The sequence below is a fragment of the Triticum aestivum genome, chromosome 2B (assembly GCF_018294505.1).
Source record: "Triticum aestivum cultivar Chinese Spring chromosome 2B, IWGSC CS RefSeq v2.1, whole genome shotgun sequence".
NCBI classification, from domain to species: Eukaryota; Viridiplantae; Streptophyta; class Magnoliopsida; order Poales; family Poaceae; genus Triticum; species Triticum aestivum.
In genome coordinates, this window is record NC_057798.1 from 677,657,693 (window position 1) to 677,669,688 (window position 11,996).

At 43.3% G+C, this 11,996-nt stretch overlaps 1 long non-coding RNA gene and 1 pseudogene across 1 annotated transcript; one reads left to right on the forward strand and one right to left on the reverse strand.

Annotated features, from left to right (window-relative positions):
• The first annotated feature begins 2,513 nt into the window (after positions 1–2,513).
• Positions 2,514–10,257, forward strand: LOC123046666 (putative ABC transporter C family member 15; annotated as a pseudogene).
• Positions 7,111–10,842, reverse strand: LOC123046667 (uncharacterized). Its single transcript, XR_006422500.1, has 3 exons — positions 10,454–10,842; positions 8,756–8,952; positions 7,111–8,044 (listed from the first exon to the last, which is right to left on the reverse strand). It is a non-coding gene; the product is annotated as an uncharacterized lncRNA (long non-coding RNA).
• Positions 10,843–11,996: the final 1,154 nt, after the last annotated feature.

Here is an 11,996-nt window from a genome sequence, read left to right on the forward strand (position 1 = left end):
ACATCCCTTCCACAGAAAACCACGACATATCTTGTATGGTGCTTCAATAGTTTTTACTGGCAGATGGAGTGCCACCGTCGCATGTATGGGCATAGACACTAGCGTGGTCTTCACTAGCTCCAAGCGCCCAACCCTGAGAGCAGTCTCGCTTGCCACGCGGGAAGCTGAACAACCATTGTATCCACCAAGTACTGTAACTGCGATGCCGAGATTTTGCGCAAGCCCAACGGTAGTCCCAGGCAACGGCATGGCCATCCCATCACTTGGCATCCCAGTTCAACTATCAGCTGCACTTGCTCCTCCGAACAACGAATAGGGTGTGCAGAGCACTTGGCCATGTTCGTGCGAAGCCCCGAAGCCATGCCCAAAATCTGTGAGGAGCGTGGCACACGCCCTAAGGCTCTGAAGGTCTGGTCTGAGAAATGTGACGACGTCATTAGCATATATTGAGGTCCTATGTCGTAGTCCAGTGGGTGCTAGTGGTGTCAGCACAACAGTCGTTGTCGCACGATGAAGCAAATAGCGGAGGCCCTCCATGACCATAACGAATAGCACGGGGGACATATAGCCCCCCCCCCCCCCCCCCGGGCGCCCGGCCGAAGACCTTGTCGGTTGTAGATTATTCCCATGGAATTACGTTGAGCAAGACCCTTGTTGAGGAGGAGGCAAGAAGGACATCCACTTGGGGCCAAATCCTAGCGGCTGCATAACTTTCCATCAAGAACGCCCAATCCACGGTGTCAAATGCTTTGGTGAGTTTGAAGCTTTTTGGCTGTTCATTGCACCATCATGTAGTTGTCATGTAGGCATCTTCCTCTTACGAACGCACTTTGATGAGCGTCAACCAAGCATGGCATATCTCCGGCCACCCGTGCTGCTAGCACCTTGTCAACCAATTTGGGAAAGCTATGAATTAAGTTGATCAGTCTATAGTCCCGGACTTCAAGCGCAGCTGCAGACTTTGGCAACAAATTAGTGATGAATGCCTGGTTGATGGGTGTCATCCCACGAAAGTCCATGTTCCCAAAGGACAGAAATGCCGCCAAGACGTCGCCCTTAATGATCAGCCAACATGTGACGTAGAAACAAGACGAGAAATTGTCCGGGCCTGGCGCTTTGGTCAAGCTCTTGTGTGGGAACCGCCTCCCAAATTTCTTTCCCTGTGAACTCTCCCTCAAGATGTGCCATGTCGTTGGTTGGCATGCCCAGGTCGCTAAGGTCTAGCGTGTATGCCCGGTCCGGTGCCACCCCAAGTAGGAATAGCAGGAAAAAAACGGTTCAGGAACCTTTTAGAAGGTTCCCTAAACGTATATCTATCAAAATGGGCCGGCCAACTACCAGGAACTTTGGACTGTCTATCTGCAAGTGTTAATTTCTTCATTATCTTCAGTGTGCCAGAATGAATATCAGTCGTAGATCGTCGATCCTACCATCCATGCCACTTCATACCGCTTCGTGCCTGACGAAGGACGTGGCAGACATTGATCTCCGATCCAACGGCACGACAGCTCCTGGACATCGCTGTTTGAAATCCGACAACGCCACTGTAGCTTTTATCTTTTACTCTCTGTAATGGCTATAAAGCCATGGACGCGTGAGTGTGAGACGTATCTTCATTCTTGTATTAGGGGAAAGCCCTAGCCGCCGTGTTCCGGCTGGCCCCTATCTCCCTTGTAGCTCAAGAACCCTAGCAATACATCCCAGATTTTGCCGCTACTTTCTGCTCTGAACTTCATTTCTGCTAGTTCTAGATCGTAGGAACTCTGAACCTTACACCAACGCAGTTCGATCGATCAGTATCCTGTGCGATACAGCGGAAGATAGAATTTATGACAGTCCAGCACTGCAATCTCGACTTGGCCATCTAGCCAACAATTTTCCCCAAAAGCAAATCCGGCCAACCATTGATTCCCAGCAAGTACAGGTCAAGAGAAAAAGACAATGCTAACGGAACAGCCATAAACTCCAGAAAAAAGAGTATGCATTGACTGACCAGGAAGAGTTGATGGAGTAGCAACCAAGGTACTACTACGTTCGTCCTTATTATACAACGCCCTTCTCCAAAAGAAAAAAGAAAAAGGCACTGAACGTCACACGAAAACGAGGAAGCATTATTGTGTAATCATTGAGGAGACTAGACTTCATTGCTCTTGCACACACGTTCGTTTTTATCTGCTTGCCACACCTCGCTCTCGCTTAGTTTTAACCTGACCTGATCACGGCCAAGGCCTCGTACGTCATTCATCCGCGTTAGGTTAGGTGGCGTCCAACGTCATGTGTGCTTCGATCAGCTGCCTTAATTTGATATGCAGTTCTTTCTCTCCTCGTTGATTGATTTTGAATTCTCTGCTCAGCATTTTGTTTTGTTGCACTCTCTAACCTTACCTGCCCAAGTGCCCGTCACCAACCAACTCACCATCGGGTCCTCGGGTCGCTCCACCTCCGATATACTGTATATACCACCGTCGATCGCCACCTCTCTGTCTCTCGCTCGCATTCGGCCTGGCTGCGCCATGGAGGGAGGGAGGAGCCAGCCGCACTCGCCTCTTCTTCTTCCCCGGAGGGTGCAGGAGATGTTCTTCGCCCACACGGCGGGCTTGCTCCATGATTCGCCGAGTAAGTCTTGACAAATTCCAAGTCCTGTTAATAAGGGTCTGCTCGGTTTCCTTTTTGTATTCCGACATGGAGCAGAAACTGCACAAGAATGTGCATACAAACATGGCATCATTTTTGTATGTATAACTAACTGAATTAGTAGCCACAAGGCTAAACTTTCAGTGACCAACAAATAGCTGTATAAATTTACTTATGGTTTCAAACATGCATGCTCCTGAAGAAAATTTAGCAGACTGGGACGATAGCAGTCAGGCCATGGGCAATGACCAGCTTTCCGTTTCCATCCTAGCATCCTTTCTGCAAAAATATAAGAGACCACTCCTATGCATGCAACTCTCTATAAGAAACCAAGGGGTATGTCTTTTCTACACTTTTTTCCCTTCAAGTACCAGTTATTCAGTCTCTTAATAACATGACATTTATGCTATCACTAAGAAATACAAGGAATACATGGAATACTGAAGAATGTATGTTTTTTCTTTCTCAAATTAAGAAGAGGAAAGAGTGTAAAAGAACTCATACAAGCCCATTAGGGTAGGGGCTGTTACAAAGAAACACCAACAAAGATGTAGCTATGGTCACAACCCAAAAAAGGCACCTAAGGCCAAATCCCCTGGAGTCCTTTGGCCCCAACCATACACCACAAGTGAGCCTTATCCCTAATGTTCTGTAGGATCACGTTAAGGCTAGGAGAGGCCCCCTCAAAAACACATCAATTACTATGATTCCAGTCACCAAAGTCAAACCTTAGGACGATACGGAATACATTCTGTCAGACAAAACTTAGGAAGAAACTTAATACTTTTTTGCAAGTTTCTGAGGTGGAGAGACAGAGCCATAAGTTCCTACCAACATGACTTGTGCTTTTAGCCTCTGGGGTTGCCGTTGCTGGTAGAACTAGCTTGGAGAATGTACATATAGAAACTCCAATTTTTTCAAAAGTCGACCAATGTCTTATTCAGGAAATTCCATTTTCATAAAGAGAAAAACATGTTGTTTTCTGTTTTCTCGAGCATTGATGACGTAGATGTAGCTACTATTCATAATAAAAATTGGATAACCGATTCTGCTGTTGATTCTTGACACACAAATTTGCTATACAACCTTGCAGATTCCAGTATATCGCAACACATGCAAGAATGGCCAGAAATATATTCACCTTGTTTCTGGACAAGCACTCTTGTATTGATACAACTGGTATTTATCACGAGCATCGTGGCTCAGTATCTGTTCAAAAGAATCAGATGGTGCAGGCAGAGGTTGAAGATCACAACTCCTGAAAGCAATGAGCATTCTAATCAGGAACAACAAAATGCAGACATAAAGCTGGGTATCTCATATCAAGCAAGCAAAGTTTGTTGCCTGCTTATATTAGTCACTCATGTCCTGAGGATATTCCTTTTCCAGTTACAAGGAAAAATAAGTGGTTGCAAGTACCCACCTTTAGCTCTGGGTGCAGGTTTACATGTGCTATCGTGGATGATACTGTCACTAGCAGTATTCAGTCTAGAGAAGACAAAATCTGTAAAGCATCCACTCACAATTCGGGCATGGTGGATAGTTAGCTTTCTACAATCAATAATCAGTGTGATATTTGATCTCAGATCCACTTTATCAGATCATGGATATATAGGATTTGCAGAATTGATGGACCTGTTCACACTTATTATCTGCGCTTATCTGTTTGGAATTTCTGCAAGAGGAAAAACAGGAATCACCTTAATAAACAGCAGCACAACAGAGCCACTACTGAGTCCATCTGCAGGACAGCAGACAGAAACCAAAAGGACAAGTCTGTATGGCAAAGCAAGCATTCTGGACCTTGTCCCGTTCTCCTGGATGACTCCTCTATTTGTTATCGGATATAAGAAACCTCTAGATAAGAATGATGTGCCAGATATTGATGAAAGGGACTATGCCGATTTACTCTCTGATTCATTTAAAAGGATCCTAGCAGATGTTGAACACAGGCATGGTTTAAGTACCTTATCAATCCATAGAGCAATCTTCCTATTTATCAGAAGAAAAGCAATACTCAATGCAGTATTTGCAATTCTGTGTGCATGTGCATCATATGTTGGACCATCACTGATTAATGACTTGGTGAAATTCCTTGGGGGAGAGAGGAAAAATGGACTGCAAAAAGGTTATCTTCTTGCTGTTGCATTTTTAAGTGCCAAAGTTGTGGAGACAATAGCAGAGAGACAGTGAATTTTTGGAGCTCAAAGGCTTGGGATGCGGCTACGAGCTGCTTTGATATCTCACATCTACCAAAAGGGGCTCCGGTTATCCTGCGGCGCAAGGCAGAAGCATTCGAGTGGAGAGATCATAAACTACATGAGTGTAGATATACAAAGGATAACCGAAGTAATGTGGTACACAAACTACATTTGGATGTTACCCATACAGCTTTCTCTAGCAGTCTATGTTCTCCATCTAAACCTAGGCGCTGGAGCATGGGCTAGTTTAGCAGCAACACTGGCAATAATGACTTGCAATATTCCTCTGACAAGACTGCAGAAAAGGTTGCAATCAGAGATCATGGCTGCTAAAGACAACAGAATGAAGGCAACAACGGAAGTGCTTAGAAGCATGAAAATACTGAAACTTCAAGCATGGGATACAGAGTACCTTCAAAAGCTAGAAGCTTTACGAAGGGAGGAGCACAATTGGTTGTGGAAATCTGTAAGGTTGTCAGCTTTAACAACATTCATATTTTGGGGGTCCCCTGCATTCATATCCTCCATAACATTCGGTACATGTATATTGATGGGGATTCCTCTAACAGCTGGTACTGTTTTGTCTGCTCTTGCAACGTTCCGGATGCTACAAGATCCAATCTTCACACTCCCTGATTTACTTTCGGTGTTTGCTCAGGGGAAAGTTTCAGCAGATCGAGTAGCACAATACCTCCAGGAAGAAGAGTTGAAATGTGACGCAATTACAGAAGTACCAAGGAATGACACGGACTATGATGTGGAGATTGATCATGGAGCATTCAGCTGGGAACCTGAGACCACATCTCCAACTATAACAGATGTAAATTTAAAAGTAAAGAGAGGGATGAAAGTAGCAATCTGTGGAGTAGTTGGCTCTGGGAAATCCAGTCTATTATCATGCATACTTGGGGAGATGCCTAAGCTAGCTGGGACTGTGAGGGTCAGTGGGAGCAGAGCATATGTTCCTCAGACTGCCTGGATCCTATCTGGGAACATCAGAGACAACATTCTGTTTGGAAACCCATATGACAGGGAAAAGTACCAAAAGGTAATACAAGCTTGTGCATTGACAAAAGATCTTGAGCTATTTGCAAATGGAGATTTGACGGAGATTGGAGAAAGAGGAATTAACATGAGTGGTGGACAGAAGCAGAGGATTCAGATTGCAAGGTCAGTGTACGAGGATGCAGATATATACCTCTTCGATGATCCTTTCAGTGCAGTAGATGCTCACACTGGAGGACAACTTTTCAAGGTTTGTTTATTCAGTGTCCATAAACCCATAAAATGTGTTTATCTATGTTAGTATGCTGTTAACTTGACAATTTATTTCGAAAATTTAGTCGCATATGATTCAAACAGGATAAATCAGTTTTACTTATTCTTCAACGGTTTAGAGGCATCAGTCTGCATAAATGCTAATAGAACGAACTACTATATTATTCTGCAGGATTGCCTCATGGGGATGCTTAAAGACAAAACAATATTGTATGTGACACATCAAGTTGAATTTCTTCCAGCTGCAGATCTTATACTAGTAAGTACAAAAAAAATTGTTTTCGCACGCAAACAATACATACATATATGTTAGCATTGCTAAGATATGTAAATAACCAAAGGGGTACAAAATAATAGGTGATGCAGGATGGGAAGATTGTGCAGAAAGGAACATTTGATGATCTCCTTCAACAGAACATAGGATTTGAAGCCATAGTCGGAGCCCATAGCCAGGCAACTGAGTCTGTCATAAATGCCGAGAGTTCCAGCCGAATTTTGTCAACAGAGAGCCAAAAGTTAGCAGATATTGATGAAGAGTTTGAGAGAGAAAACCACACTGATGATCAAATTCAGGGCATATTGAAGCAAGAGTCTGCACACGATGTCTCACAAGTTATCAATGAAAAAGGAAGGTTAACACAAGATGAGGAACGAGAAAAGGGAGGGATTGGCAAGACGATCTACTGGGCATACCTGACGGCTGTTCATGGTGGCGCATTAGCACCGATGACAGTGGCAGCACAGTCATTCTTCCAAATATTCCAGGTCGCAGGCAACTATTGGATGGCATGGGCGTGTCCTCCAACGTCTGCAACCACCCCAAGGGTTGGATTAGGCCTTCTTTTCTTCGTATACATAGTGCTATCTATAGGAAGTGCACTATGTGTTTTTGGTCGGTCTATGCTTGTTTCGCTTGTTGGCCTGCTAACAGCGGAGAAGTTCTTCAAGAATATGCTCCATTGCATCCTCCGTGCTCCAATGTCCTTCTTTGATTCCACACCCACTGGCAGGATCCTAAACAGGGTTGGTGTTCGATTACTCCTCACATCATTTTGCACTGGCTAGTCCTGCTATTTCCCTCTTTTTTTTACACTGTCTCCTTGAAATTACTAATTATGTACTGTACTTTGTAACAGGTCTCCAATGACCAAAGTGTCTTAGATCTGAAAATGGCAGACAGCCTTGGTTGGTGCGCGTTTTCTGTTATACAAATTCTGGGGACCATTGGCATTATGTCACAGGTTGCGTGGCCAGTTTTTGTCATCTTTATTCCAGTGACAGCAATCTGTTATGTGTTTCAAGTAAGAGCTCCTTGCAGTGATATTTTTGCACTAGATTTAACTCATCCAAGTACAATGTATGCATCAAGTTATTTCCGTACGCGTTGTTTTCCAGGAAGCCATTAGTGCATATTTCCTCCTTGATGATTTTCCACAAAGCACTGAATCCAATATTCTCCCTATGACATGCAGCGGTACTACATACCAACAGCAAGAGAGCTGGCTCGTCTACAACAAATTCAAAGGGCTCCAATACTCCACCATTCTGCGGAATCACTTACAGGAGCGGCAAGTATTAGAGCATATGGACGGAAAGACCGCTTCAGCAAAGCAAACATCAGTCTTGTTAACAACCACTTACGACCATGGTTCCATAACGTCTCGGCTGTGGAGTGGCTTTGCTTCAGGCTAAACATGCTATCTAACTTTGTCTTTGCCTTTTCTTTGACTCTGTTGGTGAGTCTTCCCGAAGGTTTTATAAATCCAAGTAAGTTTTTCATGCAGACAAGTTATAGTTGATTCGTTTTTGTAGTCTATACTCTGATCACTAATTTTTGGTGGCTGTGAAACTGACATAATTGAATGCACAGGCATTGCGGGACTTGCAGTGACTTATGCACTGAACCTCAACGGGCAGTTGTCATCTGTAACCTGGAACATTTGCAACACAGAGAATAAAATGATTTCAGTTGAAAGAATAATGCAGTACTCAAAGATCCCTAGTGAGGCTCCTCTAATAGTTGATGATCACCGCCCCCCAAACAGCTGGCCAAAGGACGGCACTATAAATATAAGAAACTTGGAGGTATGCATGATGTTACTGCGAGTTATCACTTATGGCTAACCACCCTAGATAAGCACATGCATATGAACATCTGTAAAACATAACACAAATTCTATCACCGTGGTCTGTTAGCCTAAAACACAACTTTTAAGTTTGAATAAACATATGGTCTAAACTCTAAAGCAGGTAAACCAGCTTACAAACATACGTTCCAGGGCAAAACTCACATCAGAGAAGCACATAGTTCACATACACATAGTTTATACTCCATATATTCTATCAGAAAAGATATTCTAATTAAGGATGGTACTATAAATATAAGGAACTTGGAGGTATGCATGATGTTACTGCGAGTTATCACTTATAGTAACACAAAAGGAAAGCTCTTACTTTTGAATAATGAAATGTAATTTCTTTTATTTTTCAATTTTCTCATAAAATATGTGCATGCTCAAATGAAGCCATTAATGCGACTATTTGCTTTTACAGGTTAGATATGCAGAGCATCTCCCCTCTATTTTAAGAAATATATCATGTACAATTCCAGGACGGAAGAAGGTGGGGATTGTTGGACGTACTGGCAGTGGAAAGTCAACTTTGATTCAAGCGCTTTTCCGGATTGTTGAACCAAGACAAGGGACAATTGAAATTGATAATGTTGATCTCAGCAAAATTGGGTTGCATGATTTACGAGGCAGACTTAGCATCATCCCACAGGATCCAACCATGTTTGAGGGCACAGTGAGAGGAAATCTTGATCCACTAAATGAATATTCTGATCAACATGTATGGGAGGTAAATAATTCAATTATACATGTTCTAATGATAAGAGAGTAAATTATATATCATGCACAGCAAAAGGGAGCCTAACACCTCATATTTTTGCTCTTTATTGCCAATAGTCCATGTTACAAAACAGATAGTTCTGGATGATTGTACCTTTTTCAACGAAAATATTGCTAACAGTTTATGCTGATAAAATATGATCTCATGATTATGCTAATCTATGAAAGGTCAAAATTGCTGACAGAGTACCCTAGGAAACATAGTTGGATGGTCATTTTTACTATTGCAAATACCGAAGATGATGTAATGTTTCATACAGATTGCAACCTGATCAAATCCTTCTTCAGATATATCTATATATATAATGAATGAAAGAACAGGAGATATTGTAAAAAAATGTAATGATTAAAAGAATGGAACACTGTACTTCCTCTACTGACCAGATGTATACATTTCTTTTGGCCAGGCATTGGACAAATGCCAGCTTGGTGACATTGTTCGTCGAAACCCAAAGAAGCTGGACTCAACAGGTTTGTTTTTGCGTACAATAGCACACATATGCAAGATTAACTAAGAGAGTTTGTATATCTCCATTGAGATGATCAAATGAGATTTCTCCTGCAGTTGTCGAAAATGGGGAAAATTGGAGTGTCAGACAGAGGCAGTTGTTTTGCCTGGGAAGGGTTCTGCTAAAGCGAAGCAATGTCCTTGTCCTTGACGAGGCAACTGCTTCAGTTGACTCGTCTACAGATGCAATTATCCAGAAAACACTCCGTGAGGAGTTTGGGGACTGCACGGTGCTGACAGTAGCACATAGAATTCACACAGTTATCGACAGTGATCTTATTCTTGTCTTCAGCAAAGGTAAGCTGCACCATTGACTAACAAAAAATATTCATCCACATTTTAGGACCTAGCGCCGCATCGCTGAAATCTGTACTCTTTTGTACTGAGCAGGAAGAATTATAGAATACGACACGCCGTCGAGATTACTGGAGGACAAAAACTCTGAACTTTCAAGGCTCATAAAGGAGTACTCGCGGAGATCCAAGGGGTTTTGACAGCACCAGAAACAATTGAACTGGCTGGCGAAGCCGACATGAAGCCAACTAGGCGCTCTGCAGAACTTGGTAGAAAGGCCAGTAGGCCACACACGCAACACCACACGGACTTTCTTCAGATGACAAGCGCGCACAGTACCCACCTAGAAAGAGACGATGGAATTTACAATGGATGGGACTAGCTAGATTATTCAGACGATCTGGAAAATTATTAAGCCATGTAATGTACTGTACTAGTACTAGCACACTAAGCAGCCTAGCACTATGTAAGCTGCTCTATGATGTGAGAAAAATAAGAGTATGTAAGCGATCCCGCGTGAGCTCTTAAATTTCCTCGAGAAAACGCTGTCACAGCAGACTAGCAGAGGCGCGCGCAATCGATTGTCAGTCAAAGAAGTAACTGGACGGAGTTCGCAACGGGGTACTTACATGCGGCGTGCCCAGCCAGGCATTCCGTCGAGCAGGTGGTGAGCCGAGTCCTGCACAAGGAGTTGGGCATGATCTGACGAGAGTATACCCGATCTGAGCGCAAGCATCGCGCCCAAGCCGCTGATTTAGTTGAGACGATTTATTTGGGGCACTGGCTACCTTGCTGGGATTTCGAGCGGTGGCGGTGTGCCGCCGGCGTCGTGGACCGTGGTGCTTGGTGCTACGGGTTGTTTTCTCGTTCAGACCACGGTTAGCAAAGCTCAGTTTGGACCCCACCGGTCGGAATGCAATAGCTATAAAATCGCTTACTTTTTTCCAGACAATATAGGTCAACCCGTCGGCCGGCGGATACTGGAAAAAGATCCGCCACCTCGCCGACCATTGGATGGCCTTCTGATATACCCACATGTGCAACCTCCCTTTGCAATAGGGGTGGTGTTGCAGAAAGGCCACTGCAAGAGGATGCTTGTTGCAGAAAAAAGTTGTAACGAAGATCTTATTATAGAATTTTTTCGCAACATAGGTCTTGTTGCAGGTTTGTTTTGCAACAGAGTTCTTGTTGCAGAAACATTTTTATTACACAAAGCCCTTTTGCAACATCGCCCATGTTCCAGAAAACATCAGCGATGTCTCAGCAACATTACCCATGTTGCAGAAGCACAAAGTCGCCATTGACAACGACTATGTTCCGATGGGCAGCGCCAACGAAGTTTCGTAGTGGTGGCCCCTTCCTTTGAAGCACTCTGATGTGAGCAGCTGCTCCTCAGTTGCAGCAGCGCAACAGCATGCTTTCCTGCAGCGGAGCGACGCTGATGGCTTGCTCTGCAGCAACTGGATGACTCCTGTAATAGTTCGGGCTCATAGTGTGGGGTTGGATTGAGAGAGGCGAGGGAGAGAGAAGTTGGGGGTCAAAATTAGAGGGAGATGAAAGGGATAGGATGGGCTTACTGCCGAGAAATTTCTGGAAGAGATGACAACATCGTGTAGAACTATAGATAAGGTTGGAAGGGAGATGGAGAGGGTGGGCCAGAAGGGATGCGTGGTGAGAGCATAGGGTGGTTGATTTCCAACGCATTCATTGACCAGATGATTACAAGCGTTTTCCGACAATATAAAGACCGACCAACAAGTACTCCCTCTGTTTTAAACTTTAGTGATTTAAACGCTCTTATATTTCTTTACTGAGGGAGTAATTTTGAAAGTTCAGACCGGTTTTAGAACCTTCCGAGTTTTTTATTTTGTTTTTCATTGTTTCTCTCTATTTTTTTGGGTTTATTGGTTTCTTCCATTTTTCTTCATTTTTTTGTCTTTTTCCCCCTTTTCATTTTTTTCCATTTTTCAAACACATAATGACTTCTTCAAATACACGTTGACCGATTTACATATATAGGTTAGAAACGTATTTCACATAAATGTTGAACATTTTGCAAAATGCACATTGAACATTTTTTTGCAAACACATGAAACACACTTGTGAACATTTTTCAAGAATGTCATAAATATTTTTGTAAAACATGCAAACATTTTGTTAGGTGTTGCAGCA